General features: G+C 44.3%; 2 protein-coding genes across 4 annotated transcripts in view; one reads left to right on the top strand and one right to left on the bottom strand.

Moving 5' to 3' along the window:
- Positions 1 to 13,775, top strand: part of TIFA (TRAF interacting protein with forkhead associated domain) — a 112,774-nt gene that overhangs the window by 34,723 nt on the left and 64,276 nt on the right. The gene's annotated exons all lie outside the window — the stretch shown is intronic.
- The window catches only part of ALPK1 (alpha kinase 1), a 206,542-nt gene that overhangs the window by 152,197 nt on the left and 40,570 nt on the right, over positions 1 to 13,775 (bottom strand). The window lies entirely within an intron of this gene.

Raw genomic sequence — 13,775 nt, 5'->3', positions numbered from 1 at the left:
GGGATCACTGCTATTTGGCTGACACCTTTATAGTGTAAGTGACGGCATCACCGTGATGCGCTCAGTGCTACAGATGCATCAGTGCATGGGACATTAAGGGCTGAATTCAGTATGGTGCCACAATGAGCAAAATTAACTATGGGCAAAATTAACTATTTGAGCAGTGTAATTCAAGGATTTAGCAATGCCAGTGATGTTTATGTGAGTGTCATTACACGGGAGTAACTGTTAAGATATTAGTTAGTGTGCTGACATGTAATGTCAGCAGCGGTTAACCGCGCTCCATGCTATAGATGTAACATATGTAACAGTGCCATCAGTGCATGTATCTTGTAAGAATGATGTGCATATAATAGTAATTTATAATAGGGACTAAAGTTATATGATTATATGAAACTGCGCCGGCAAAACACGGGGCACCAGTCTGATACAATCAATATATGCATTGCACTATTCAGCCTGTTTCAGAGTGGAAGGATGCATACAGTATGAAAAAAAAAATATATATATATATAATAATAAATAAAAAAATAATAAATAAAAATTAAAAAAAATAAAAATTAAAATCCCTTTATAAAATAGGTGTGTTATGCACCAATCAGCCGCCCTGAAGTCTGTAAGCTGTTTCTTCTTGCAGTCATAACAAACAAGATGTGACGCTGTGACGAGGTGGCTGGCGTGGGCAACATACGGAGGTAGCAGCGCTATATAGTGTTTTTAAAGCCCCCTTTTTTTAAGATCTGCTGTACACATGTAATCAAGTTTAACCTATGTTTCACATGTACATTGATATTTGTGAAATTCTATTAAGTTTAAACATGGTATTGAATTGAATTAATTGATTGTAATGACCTGGTGACCCGGAAGATGTTCCTTCCCCGGGCTTTTAAATCACCTGTTTTTAACCCCTTAAGGACGCAGGACGTAAATGTACGTCCTGGTGAGGTGGTACTTAACGCACCAGGACGTACATTTACGTCCTAAGCATAACCGCGGGCATCGGAGCGATGCCCGTGTCATGCGCGGCTGATCCCGGCTGCTGATCGCAGCCAGGGACCCGCCGGCAATGGCCGACGCCCGCGATCTCGCGGGCGTCCGCCATTAACCCCTCAGGTGCCGGGATCAATACAGATCCCGGCATCTGCGGCAGTTCGCGATTAAAATGAACGATCGGATCGCCCGCAGCGCTGCTGCGGGGATCCGATCATTCATAACGCCGCACGGAGGTCCCCTCTCCTTCCTCCGTGCGGCTCCCGGCGTCTCCTGCTCTGGTCTGTGATCGAGCAGACCAGAGCAGGAGATGACCGATAATACTGATCTGTTCTATGTCCTATACATAGAACAGATCAGTATTAGCAATCATGGTATTGCTATGAATAGTCCCCTATGGGGACTATTCAAGTGTAAAAAAAAAATGTAAAAAAATGTAAAAGTAAAAGTAAAAAAAAAGTGAAAAATCCCCTCCCCCAATAAAAAAGTAAAACGTCCGTTTTTTCCTATTTTACCCCCAAAAAGCGTAAAAAACATTTTTTATAGACATATTTGGTATCGCCACGTGCGTAAATGTCCGAACTATTAAAATAAAATGTTAATGATCCCGTACGGTGAACGGCGTGAACGAAAAAAATTTTTAAAAGTCCAAAATTCCTACTTTTTTAATACATTTTATTAAAAAAAAAATTATAAAAAATTTATTAAAAGTTTTTTATATGCAAATGTGGTATCAAAAAAAAGTACAGATCATGGCGCAAAAAATGAGCCCCCATACCGCCGCTTATACGGAAAAATAAAAAAGTTATAGGTCATCAAAATAAAGGGATTATAAACGTACTAATTTGGTTAAAAAGTTTGTGATTTTTTTTAAGCGCAACAATAATATAAAAGTATATAATAATGGGTATCATTTTAATCGTATTGACCCTCAGAATAAAGAACACATGTCATTTTTACCGTAAATTGTACGGCGTGAAAACAAAACCTTCCAAAATTAGCAAAATTGCGTTTTTCGTTTTAATTTCCCCACAAAAATAGTGTTTTTTGGTTGCGCCATACATTTTATGATATAATGAGTGATGTCATTACAAAGGACAACTGGTCGCGCAAAAAACAAGCCCTCATACTAGTCTGTGGATGAAAATATAAAAGAGTTATGATTTTTAGAAGGCGAGGAGGAAAAAATGAAAACGTAAAAATTAAATTGTCTGAGTCCTTAAGGCCAAAATGGGCTGAGTCCTTAAGGGGTTAATGTTATTGATCATATGCCTGACGAAGAGCTCAGCACGAGCTCGAAACTTGAAGTTGCACAATAAAGAACTAACCTGTCATATGGACTGTTGCCTGCATCTGTCCAAGGAGTAAAAGCGCCGTATGGTAATTCCTGTTTTCCTGGATTTTATCCACCACTTTTCATTACAAATTGTGAGGCAGTCTTCATTGTAGAATACTGCCAAAAGAAAGAAAAGACGGAAAGATTTATAAAAAAAAAAAAAAAAAAAAAACAGTTGTCTTCATTGTCTGCAGCAACCAAATCAGTTTTTGGTTTACATTTCCAAAGAAAAAAAGAGAACTCTGGGCACAATTTTTCCTTTGTAATATTCATGATAAATCTTTAGCAATATGGTTGGTGATCTTTTCAGCTACCAATGCTCTTCTTAAAAAAACAAATGCAGAGTCATCCATGTATTTAAGGCACTGCGGTTTTGCTTGGAAAAACTTGAGAAATCTTCCTTACTTCCTGTCTTGTGGTGTGACTAAGAAGAAAGTAAAATTGAGAAAGTTTCTTTGAAAGATTACTGAATATTCTGTATAGAACTTATATGGAGGGAGATTTATTAAAACTTGTCCAGAGGAAAAGTTGCTGAGTTGTCCATAGCAACCAATATGATCGCTTCTTTCAAAAGCGATGAAAAATGAAATAAGCAATCTGATTGGTTGCTATGGGCAACTCAGCTACTTTTTCTATGGACAGGTTTTGATAAATTCCCCCTATATTAAGCTTGGCTCAGAGGCTAGGTTTCCACACAGCTTTTTTTCTGGCATTTTTTGGAAAACTACTGCAGTTTTTGAGCCAAAGCCAGAAATGTATTTAAAAAAAATGGAAAATATATGAGAATATATAAGAATAGAATTATACTTCTCCATCCTGCTGGAAACACTTCTGACATTGGCTCAAAAACTACAACAGAAGTTTTCAAAAAAATGCCACAAAAACTCTGTGGAAACCTAGCCACATGGCCGTATTTTGATCAGTACTTGGTCAGTATTTTTAGCCAAAACCAGGAGTGGGTCCTAAACACAGAATAGTACAGAACCAAATACTATAGCAGGTTTCCTATTCTACACATGTACAAGAACAAGATGAATAGCAAATATTCAATTTGAGGATAATATTCTTCTGAGAATCTGCAAGATGTAGAATTATTTTTTACTTTATTGAAAGGGGTTGTCTGATTTTTAAATCCCATACTCAACACCCTATTAGGGAATTTAAAGTTAACAGAGCAAAGAGTGGCTACAAAAGAGTGTCAGTCACACAGCAGTACCTTGCAAATCCATGGTTACAAAGGCAGCTCCTTCATCATTTAAACTGTATCTGTCGTTAACAAAAACTTTTATATAATGTAGATAATACTATTATATGTATATTTGTAATAAACATTTTTGGTGTCCCAGCACCAAAGGCTGTCCTGTGGGCTTTGGACTTCCTCGGGCAGACCTGCGGCACGGGTGTTAGGCCCCCTAATGTTACAATTGTTATGTTTAAGCACTTTATCAAATGGTTAATATATTTTCATAAGTACTGTGTTATCTGTTATATATGTGTTACAACTTTAAGAGAGGAGCATTGCAGACCCATGTGACCCTGCCTGCCAATGGGAACCCCTAAATTAAGTAGTATATAGAGTAGTGGGGAGAGGAGTTGCCCCAGTTCTATGTTGAGCACAAGTTTGTCAATATGTGAGCTGCATGTGGAGAAGCTCTGAGAAAAGTCCAGAACAAATCTCTCTTCAAGTCTTTTCCAGCCATTCTGCCAGGATCCCCCACACAGGAAATTCAAGCCTGGCAGAGAAAGTCTCAGGACCTTGTCAGAACCCTAGTGACCTGGAACAATCTTCAGTCTTATATTAAGTCAGTATTAATCAGTTGGGTGAAAGCACCATAAGTCCCAGCAATGCAATATGGCTCCCAAAAGGGTTACACTGCATCCTCTCCACTCTGCACCATACTATTGGCGTGTAATACCATCTGCACCCTGCTCAGTAAAAGGCAGTTATCCATAACCTGATATCAGTGTGTTTCTTTACCCAACCCCCCCCCCCGTGTCTGGCCCAGAAGAAGCTGTGTCCGGACCATGTGCAGGCTAACGGTGCCCTGGCGTCACAAAGTGATATGGGATTTCTTGCACCCTGTGTCACCTACCATTTGTTTAACTCCTTAAGGACTCAGGACGTACCGGTACGTCTTGAGCCCAGCTCCCATAATTTAAAACGGGGTCACGCCGTGACCCCACATCACACCGGGTCGGTCCCAGCTGCTAATCATAGCCGGGACCCTGGGCTAACAGCGCGCGGAACCGATCGTTGTGCCGCGCGCTGTTAACCCTTCAGACGCGGCGATCAAAGTTGACTGACGCATCTGAATGTGAAACTAAACGCTTCCCCGCAGCTCAGTCGGGCTGCTCAGGACATAGCGATAAAATCGCAATGTTCCGATCAGCTGGGACGCAGGCGGAGGTCTTCTTACCTGTGTCCGCGGCGTCCGATCGGGGTTTGATTGCTCCAAGCCTGAGCTACAGGCTTGAGCAATCGAGCCCCTATCTCGCTGATCCGTGCAGAGCTATGGCTCTGCAGGGATCAGCATAGGAGATCAGTGTGTGCAGTGCTATAGCTCCCTATGGGAGCTATAACACTTAAAAAGTGGAAAAAAAAGTTAACAAAGGTCATTTAACCCCTTCCCTATTAAAAGTTTGAATCAATCCCCTTTTCGCATAAAAAAAACCTGTGTAAATAAAAATAAACATATGTGGTATCGCCGCGTGCGTAAATGTCCGATCTATAAAAATATATAATTAATTAAAGCGCATGGTCAATGGCTTCCGCACAAAAAAATTCCAAAGTCCAAAATAGCGTATTTTTGGTCACTTTTTATATCATAAAAATTTTTATAAAAAGCGATCAAAAAGTCCGATCAATACAAACATGGTACCGATAAAAACTTCAGAACACGGCGCAAAAAATGAGCCCTCATACTGACCTCTACACGGAAAAATAAAAAAGTTATTGGGGTCAGAAGATGACAATGTTAAACGTATACATTTTCATGCATGTAGTTATGATTTTTTTTAGAAGTGCGACAAAATCAAACCTATATAAGTAGGGTATCATATTAATCGTATGGACCTACAGAATAAAGAGAAGGTGTCATTTTTACCAAAAAATGCACTGCGTCGAAACGGAAGCCCCCAAAAGTTAAGGGGTTAAAAAATGTTATATTTTTGGGTGAAAAAATGCTGTACCTGCAGCTATTGTCTGTGTGTGAGGAGAACAAATACAGGAATTGTGGGTGGACCAGCAGTGCTCTTTGCAGGCTCCTGGCTTGTCGATAATCCTGCTGTGTGAGCTGGGAGCAGGTCATAGAGCCTCAGTGCACAGAGCCCTGCTTGTCCTCAGTGTACAGAGCCCTGCTTGTCCTCAGTGTATAGAGCCCTGCTTGTCCTCAGTGTACAGAGCCCTGCTTGTCCTCAATGTACAGAGCCCTGCTTGTCCTCAGTGCACAGAGCCCTGCTTGTCCTCAGTGCACAGAGCCCTGCTTGTCCTCAGTGCACAGAGCCCTGCTTGTCCTCAGTGAACAGAAGCCCTGCTTGTCCTCAGTGCACAGAGCCCTGCTTGTCCTCAGTGCACAGAGCCCTGCTTGTCCTCATTGCACAGATCCCTGCTTGTCCTCAGTGCACAGATCCCTGCTTGTCCTCAGTGCACAGATCCCTGCTTGTCCTCAGTGCACAGAGCCCTGCTTGTCCTCAGTGTACAGAGCCCTGCTTGTCCTCAGCGCAGAGAGCCTTGCTTGTCCTCAGTGTACAGAGCCCTGCTTGCCCTCAGTATACAGAGTCCTGCTTGTCCTCAGTGTACAGAGCCTGCTTGTCCTCAGTGCACAGATCCCTGCTTGTCCTCGGTGCACAGAGCCCTGCTTGTCCTCAGTGCACAGAGCCCTGCTTGTCCTCAGTGCACAGAGCCCTGCTTGTCCTCAGTGTACAGCCCTGCTTGTCCTCAGTGTACAGAGCCCTGATTGTCCTCAGTGTACAGAGCCCTGCTTGTCCTCAGTGCACAGAGCCCTGCTTGTCCTCAGTGTACAGAGCCCTGCTTGTCCTTAGTGTACAGAGCCCTGCTTGTCCTCAGTGCACAGAGCCCTGCTTGTCCTCAGTGTACAGAGCCCTGCTTGTCCTTAGTGTACAGAGCCCTGCTTGTCCTCAGTGCACAGAGCCCTGCTTGTCCTCAGTGCACAGAGCCCTGCTTGTCCTCAGTGCACAGAGCCCTGCTTGTCCTCAGTGTACAGAGCCCTGCTTGTCCTTAGTGTACAGAGCCCTGCTTGTCCTCAGTGCACAGAGCCCTGCTTGTCCTCAGTGCACAGAGCCCTGCTTGTCCTCAGTGTACAGAGCCCTGCTTGTCCTCAGTGCACAGAGCCCTGCTTGTCCTCAGTGCACAGAGCCCTGCTTGTCCTCAGTGCACAGAACCCTGCTTGTCCTCAGTGCACAGAACCCTGCTTGCCCTCAGTGTACAGAGCCCTGCTTGTCCTCAGTGTACAGAGCCCTGCTTGTCCTCAGTGTACAGAGCCCTGCTTGTCCTCAGTGTACAGAGTCCTGCTTGTCCTCAGTGTACAGAGCCCTGATTTTCCTCAGTGCAGAGCCCTGCTTGTCCTCAGTGCACAGAGCCCTGCTTGTCCTCAGTGTATGAACTAAGCGTATATAAATAAAGTCATACGCTGACTGATAGCAAAACCTGTAGGTGACTGAAAGTGCAATGAACTGAGTAGGTACCTTAAAACATAACTTTTAATAAGTAAATAAAATAATTATACCCCAAATAATAGGGGATACGGTGTATGTGCAAATTATCCCACCACTAGGAATAAAATGAAAAAAAAAAAAACTTGGGGGGAGAACAGAAGATGCACTTCCCCAGTTATCGCATAGCAATTCTATATTACTGTACACCAATAGCTAGTATGTAGAAAACTACCCCTTTTTAATTACTGAAACGCATTTCTGTTCGCATAGGGTAATTAAAAGGAACTTCATCAGGGGTAAATCATAGTAAGAGGTTACAAAATACCACGGTAAGATAATAAACATAGGTGTCAGAACTAACAAGATATCTGCAGCACAAAGCCCCGTTAGTTTATGCAATGTATATATATAAAGAAATTGTGTGATACTTAGAACATCACCCTGACAGGGATGATAACCTGGGATTGGACAATGCCGATCATACAGGGAGAGAGAGCACAAGACCCTATCCACAGCACATAACGTATCACAGGGATAGGGGATCACACCTAAAAGAGAAAACAAATAATGTATACTTAATAATGATAGAGCTTACCCGATCCACGGGATGTAAGAGAAAGGGGCTATACTCACAACAAGCTGCATAGAGGCTGATGCAGGGCTGCCTATAGACAAAAGAGCCAAGCGATATGATATAATGGGTCAGCAATGGACCAAGAACGCAGACCGCCAGGAATTAAAAAAAATTATACAAAGCAGTACTTACAAGGGTCAAAGCGGGGTGCCACACACGGCTCTGCAGTGGCAGAGCGCCCATACGATGACAGGAAGCGCACGCTTAGTGAGCGTGCCGGTGTCTCTTAAATAGACCGGCACTTCCGTGTTTACTCACGTGGGCGGCTCCCACGTGACGCCCTAAGTGGGAGCGGCCTGGGCGTTCGGAGCCGAATGGCTCCGAAATAAGCCAATGCGTGATCACCAGTGCTGTCTATAGGTAAGGACGGATAGGAACTGGTTTAATAGCAGGAGTGTATCAGGCAACAGATCTCACAGTGATGCAATGGAAGAGAGAGGCAGGCGGAACATAAAAAAATAAGACCGTAACAGTAGTAAATAGATAAATAATAACAGATTAACATAATAGTAAAATAGAGGGGGAGAGAGAGAGAGAAACAAGAATAATATCAATTAGATACATGACAGATGATAAAAGATATAACCAGATGATAGAAATGAAAAAACAACAAAGGATAATTATAAATATTGTAAATGAGGGATAAGTGCCTATTAAAGCAACCAATGGGCAGACCTTAAGCTAAGCAGAGGACCAGCCCTGCTTGTCCTCAGTGCACAGAGCCCTGCTTGTCCTCAGTACACAGAGCCCTGCTTGTCCTCAGTGTACAGAGCCCTGCTTGCCCTCAGTGTACAGAGCCCTGCTTGTCCTCAGTGCACAGAGCCCTGCTTGTCCTCAGTACACAGAGCCCTGCTTGTCCTCAGTGTACAGAACCCTGCTTGTCCTCAGTGTACAGAGCCCTGCTTGTCCTCAGTGCACAGAGCCCTGCTTGTCCTCAGTACACAGAGCCCTGCTTGTCCTCAGTGTACAGAGCCCTGCTTGTCAACCCACACTTTCTGTATTTAGTCACTTTCCAGAGACAAACAGGCAATAGCTGCAGGGACAAAAGTACAGTATATACATTGTTCAACCAATCTATATTACAAATCAACATAAAGGCTCTAATTTAATAAAACCAGAGTGTTTAATGTGGAGTGTTTTTCTTTTTACTCTTTTTACTTTTTTTTTTTTGTCGCACGGTTTTAACCCCTTAAAGGGGTTCTCCGCTGCTTTGACATCTTATCCCCTATCCAAAGGATCTCTCTGATCGCGGGAGTCCCGCCGCTGGGGACCCCCGTGATCTTGCACGCGGCACCCTATATGTAATCAGTCCACGGAGCGTGTTCGCTCCGGGTCTGATTACCGGCAACCACAGGGCCGGCCGTGTGTGACGTCACGCTCCGCCCCTCAATGCAAGCCTACGGGTGGGGGCGTAATAGCTGTCACGCCCCCTCCCACAGGCTTGCATTGAGGGGCAGAGCGTGATGTCACACGGGGGTGGAGGCGTGACGTCACACGCCGCCGGCCTTGTGGTCGCCGATAATCAGACCCGGAGTGAACACGCTCCGAGGACTGATTACAAACAAAGTGCCGCGTGCAAGATCACGGGGGTCCCCAGCGACGGAACTCCCGCAATCAGGCATCTTATCCCCTATCCAAAGATGTCTAAGCACCGGAGAACCCCTTTAAGGACGCAGAGTTTTTTCAGTTTTTGCATTTTCGTTTTTTCCTCATCACCTTCTAAAAATCATAACACTTTCAATTTTGCACCTACAAACTCATATGAGGGCTTATTTTTTGCGCCACCAATTGTGCTTTATAATGACATGAATAATTTACCACAAAATTTATGGCAAAAACAATGAAAAAATATTTGTGGGGCAAAATTGAAAAAAAAATGCCATTTTGTACATTTTTGGGGCTTCCGCTTCTATGCAGTACACTTTTTGGTAAAAATGACACCATATCTTTATTCTGTAGGTCCATATGTTTACAAGGATACCTAATTTATATAGGTTTTATTTTATTTCACTACTTTAAAAAAATTATATTTACATGCACCAAAATTAGTATGTGTAAAATTGTCATTTTCTGTACCCTATACGTTTTTTATTTTTCTGTAAACGGGGAAATTTGAGGGCTCATTTTTTGTTCCATGATCTGAAGTTTTTATTGGTACTATTTTCGTTTTGATGGAACTTTTTGATCGCCTTTTATGAATTTTTTAGGGTATACAAAGTGACCAAAATACGCAATTTTGGGCTTTGGAATTTTTTTTACATGTACGCCATTAACCGTGCGGTTTAATTAACATTATATTTTCATAATTCAGACATTTATGCACGCGGCGATACTAGTGCTGGGTGGTATGACTAAAAATGCGTGTCACGGTATTTTTCTAACTTATGGCGGTTCCACGGTATTTCACGATATTTTTTTTTCCGCTAAATTCCCTCGAATGAAATATTAGCCGCAGTGTGCTGCTCTGCTTCCCCCTCAACCCCCCCCCCCCACCGAATGAACTGTCAGCCGCAGTGCTGTTCCCACATCGGGGGACTAATCATGGTTACCCGCAGGCGCTGCTCTCTTTCTCTTCCTGTGAGCCGCGGGCACTGGAAATTAATGAGTTGTGAGCCACGGGTGCAGGACGGAAGCTGTCTCCTCCTCCTGAAAGTGCTGAAAGCCAGTGGGCTGCAGCGCCGGCGGCCCACTTGCTTTCAGCGCTTTCAGGGGGAGGTGACAGCTTCCGTTCTTCAAACAGAAGTCCTGCGCCCGAGGCTCACAACTCATTCATTTCCAGCGCCTGTGGCTCACAACTCATTCAGTTCCAGCGCCCGTGGCTCACAGGAAGTGAAGGAGAGCAGCGCCTGTGGGTAACATGATTGCGGCTGATAGTTCCTTCAGTGGGGGGGGGGGGGGGGAGGAAAAGCAGAACAGCACCCGCGGGTCAATTTTTTTTTACACTTTTTTTTTTGCAATGTTATAGCCCCCATAGGGCACTATAACATGCAATGCATTGATTGCAAACAATGATCAATGGAAAGCCATAGCATTGCACTGATCAGTGTTATCGGTGCTCTGCTGCTCCAGCCTGGATCTCAGGCCGCCCACTGTCCTCTCAGCTGTTCGGGATGCCGTGATTTCACCGTGGCGGTCCTGAACAGCCCACTGAGCTAACCGGCAATGATTTTCTCCCATTTTAGACCCCACGGTTAACTTTGATCACGGTGTCTAAAGGGTTAATACCGGACATCAGTCCGATCGATGATGTCCGGTATTAGCCGCGGGTCCTGGCTGCTGATAGCAACCGGGAGATGTCGGGTATAAAGCACGCTCAGCTCCTAAGTGTGCTTCACATAACCGGAGCCGGCCACGAGTGTAAGTTTACGCTCGTGGTGGTTAAGGGGTTAAATCTCTCACACAAAATATATTTTGCCCATACAGGCAGTTTGTCAAGATGAATACAGAAACATCCAATTAAAGATAGGAAAGTGAGAAGCAAACACACAGAACAGATTAAGATATATGGGTCAAAAATAATTTTAAAAAGTTGTACAATGTAACATGTTGAAAGGCTGCATTCACACAGCCATATGTCTCTGTAAATTCAGACTACATTATTGCTTGTATTACTACCCCCATCATGTAACAGGGTCTGATCCATGTTGGGGCAGTAGTACAGGGGCTGAGTTATTAAAGGGGTTATCCAGGAAAAAACTATTTTTTATTTATCAACTGGCTCCAGAAAGTTAAACAAATTTGTAAATTACTTCTATTAAAAATTCTTAATCCTTTCAGTACTTATGAGCTGCTGAAGTTGAGTTGTTCTTTTCTGTCTAAGTGCTCTCTGATGACACGTGTCTCGGGAACCGCCCAGTTTAGAAGAAAATCCCCATAGCAAACCTCTTCTAAACTGGGAGGTTCCCGAGACATGTGTAATCAGAGAGCACTTAGACAGAAAAGAACAACCTTAACTTTAGAAGTACTGAAAGGATTAAGATTTTTTAATAGAAGTAATTTACAAATCTGTTTAACTTTCTGGAGCCAGTTGATATATATAAAAAAGTTTTTTCCTGGAATACCCCTTTAAGCAGGGGTGCGGGCAGCATGCTACTCCCCAGCGATGTACAGTATACTTTTACTTTCATTTTTAAATTCCCCACCGGGAGCCATTCAGGGCGGGGTTTTCAAATAGAAACGTTATTGTGGGGAGAGGTATATAGAATCGCTGAGGGAGGGGGGGGGGTGTATATGTCTGGCCCCCGCAGTGCTTCTATATATATCTTGCCCCCTGCAGCACATTTATATAGGAACTGTCCTCCACAGCGAAATCATGTATATCCCCCGCAGCGCATTTAGATAGGTATTGTCCCCCGCAGCGCATGTGTATATAAATTTTCCCCTCGCAGCGCTATCATAAGCCCCCGGCAGTGTTATGAATGAAAAGTATTTTATTAGCAGCGAATCAGACCGGGAAGCCGGCCGGCCTGATGCGCTGCTGAAAGAATAATTGTCTTTCATAGCGCTGAGGTGGCATATGTACATAGACGCACTGTGGGGGCCAGATAACGCTATATGTCTAGCCCCCACAGCGTTACTATAATCATATGCCTCCGCAGCGATATGAATGAAAAGTATTCTAACAGCTGCCCATCTGTCCGGGAAGCCAGCTGGCCCGATGCGCTGCTGATAGAATACTTCTCATTCATAGTGCTACAGAGGCATATGATTATCGAAGCGCTGTGGGGGCCAGACATATGGATAGCGCCGCAGTGCTATGAATGACGAATATTCTTTCAGCAGCGCATCAGGGTGGCCGGCTTCCCTGCCAGATGCGCTGCTGTTAGAATACTTTTCATTCATAGCCTGGGGCTTATGATAGCGCTGCGGGGGGAAAATATATATACACATGCGCTGCGGGGGGGGCATATGATTGCGCTGCGGGGGACAATTCCTATATAAATGCGCTGCGGGGAGCAAGACTTATATAACGCAGTAGGGAGCAAGATACAGTGGTCCCTCAACATATGATATTAATTGGTTCCAGGAGAACCATCATATGTTGAAACCATCATATGTCGAGTACATATGTCTATGTAAAAATGGTAATTGGTTCTGGGGCCTCGGAACCATTGTATGTTGAATACATATCTCTATGGGATACTGCTAATTGGTTCTGGGATGACCATTGTATGTGGAGTGTATGGGGAGTGTTTAACAAACCAGGGTGCCTCCAGCTGTTGCACAACTACAACTCCCAGCATGCATGTACAGCCATTCACTGTCTGGGCATGCTGGGAGTTATAGTTTTGCAACAGCTGGAGGCACACTGATAGGGAAACATTGATGTATGGGGTGTATAGTGTGTATATGTATTGTATGTGATGTGTGACATCGCATACAGTACTGTACAGTTCTTTAAATACCTTCAGGGGGGACAGAATGTCCTCCATTACGATTCTGCCGACTACAGCTCTATAGGAAAGGAAGGGGAGGCCAGCAAGCAGCTCATTGGATGCCTGCAGCAAGATGCTCCAGGCTATTGGCTATGGCTGCACTGGGGGGGCGGGGCTTACACAGAGCTCACAGTGGAAGCCTGCGTGAGTTAGCAGGACAGCATGTGAGTAACAGGAGGCAGAACGTGGCACACGGGGCACATTAAACAACTATCTGTCAGTTGCTGAAGTTGTCAGCGCTGTCAGATAGCTGTTTGTACGATGGCCCCGACACACAGTAGCATCATATGTCGAGGCTGCCTTCAACATACGACCTTCAACGGGCTCTGAGAGGCCATCATATGTTGAAATGATCATATGTCGGGGCCATCATAAGTCGAGGGGTCACTGTATATAGAAGCACTGCAGGGGCTAGACATATACCCCCCCCCCCTCCCCCCAGCGATTTTATATATCTTTCCCCACCGCAGCGCTTCTATTTGAAAACCCTGCAGGGAGCCCCTCCTCAGTATCGGCCATTCAGGGCTCCCAGCGGGGAATTTAAAAATGAAAGTAAAAGTACATTGTACATTGTTGGGGAGCAGAGAATGCCACCAGGGTCCCTGCTTAATAAATTCTGATGGGGTCTCAGAAGTGAGACTCAGTGCGATCAATCCCTCAGCCCCTGTACTACTGCCCCCAACATGGAATAGACCCTGTTCCATGA

This window comes from Hyla sarda, chromosome 1 (genome assembly GCF_029499605.1).
Source record: "Hyla sarda isolate aHylSar1 chromosome 1, aHylSar1.hap1, whole genome shotgun sequence".
In the NCBI taxonomy this organism is placed as follows: domain Eukaryota; kingdom Metazoa; phylum Chordata; class Amphibia; order Anura; family Hylidae; genus Hyla; species Hyla sarda.
This window is presented reverse-complemented; position numbering and strand designations above follow the sequence as displayed.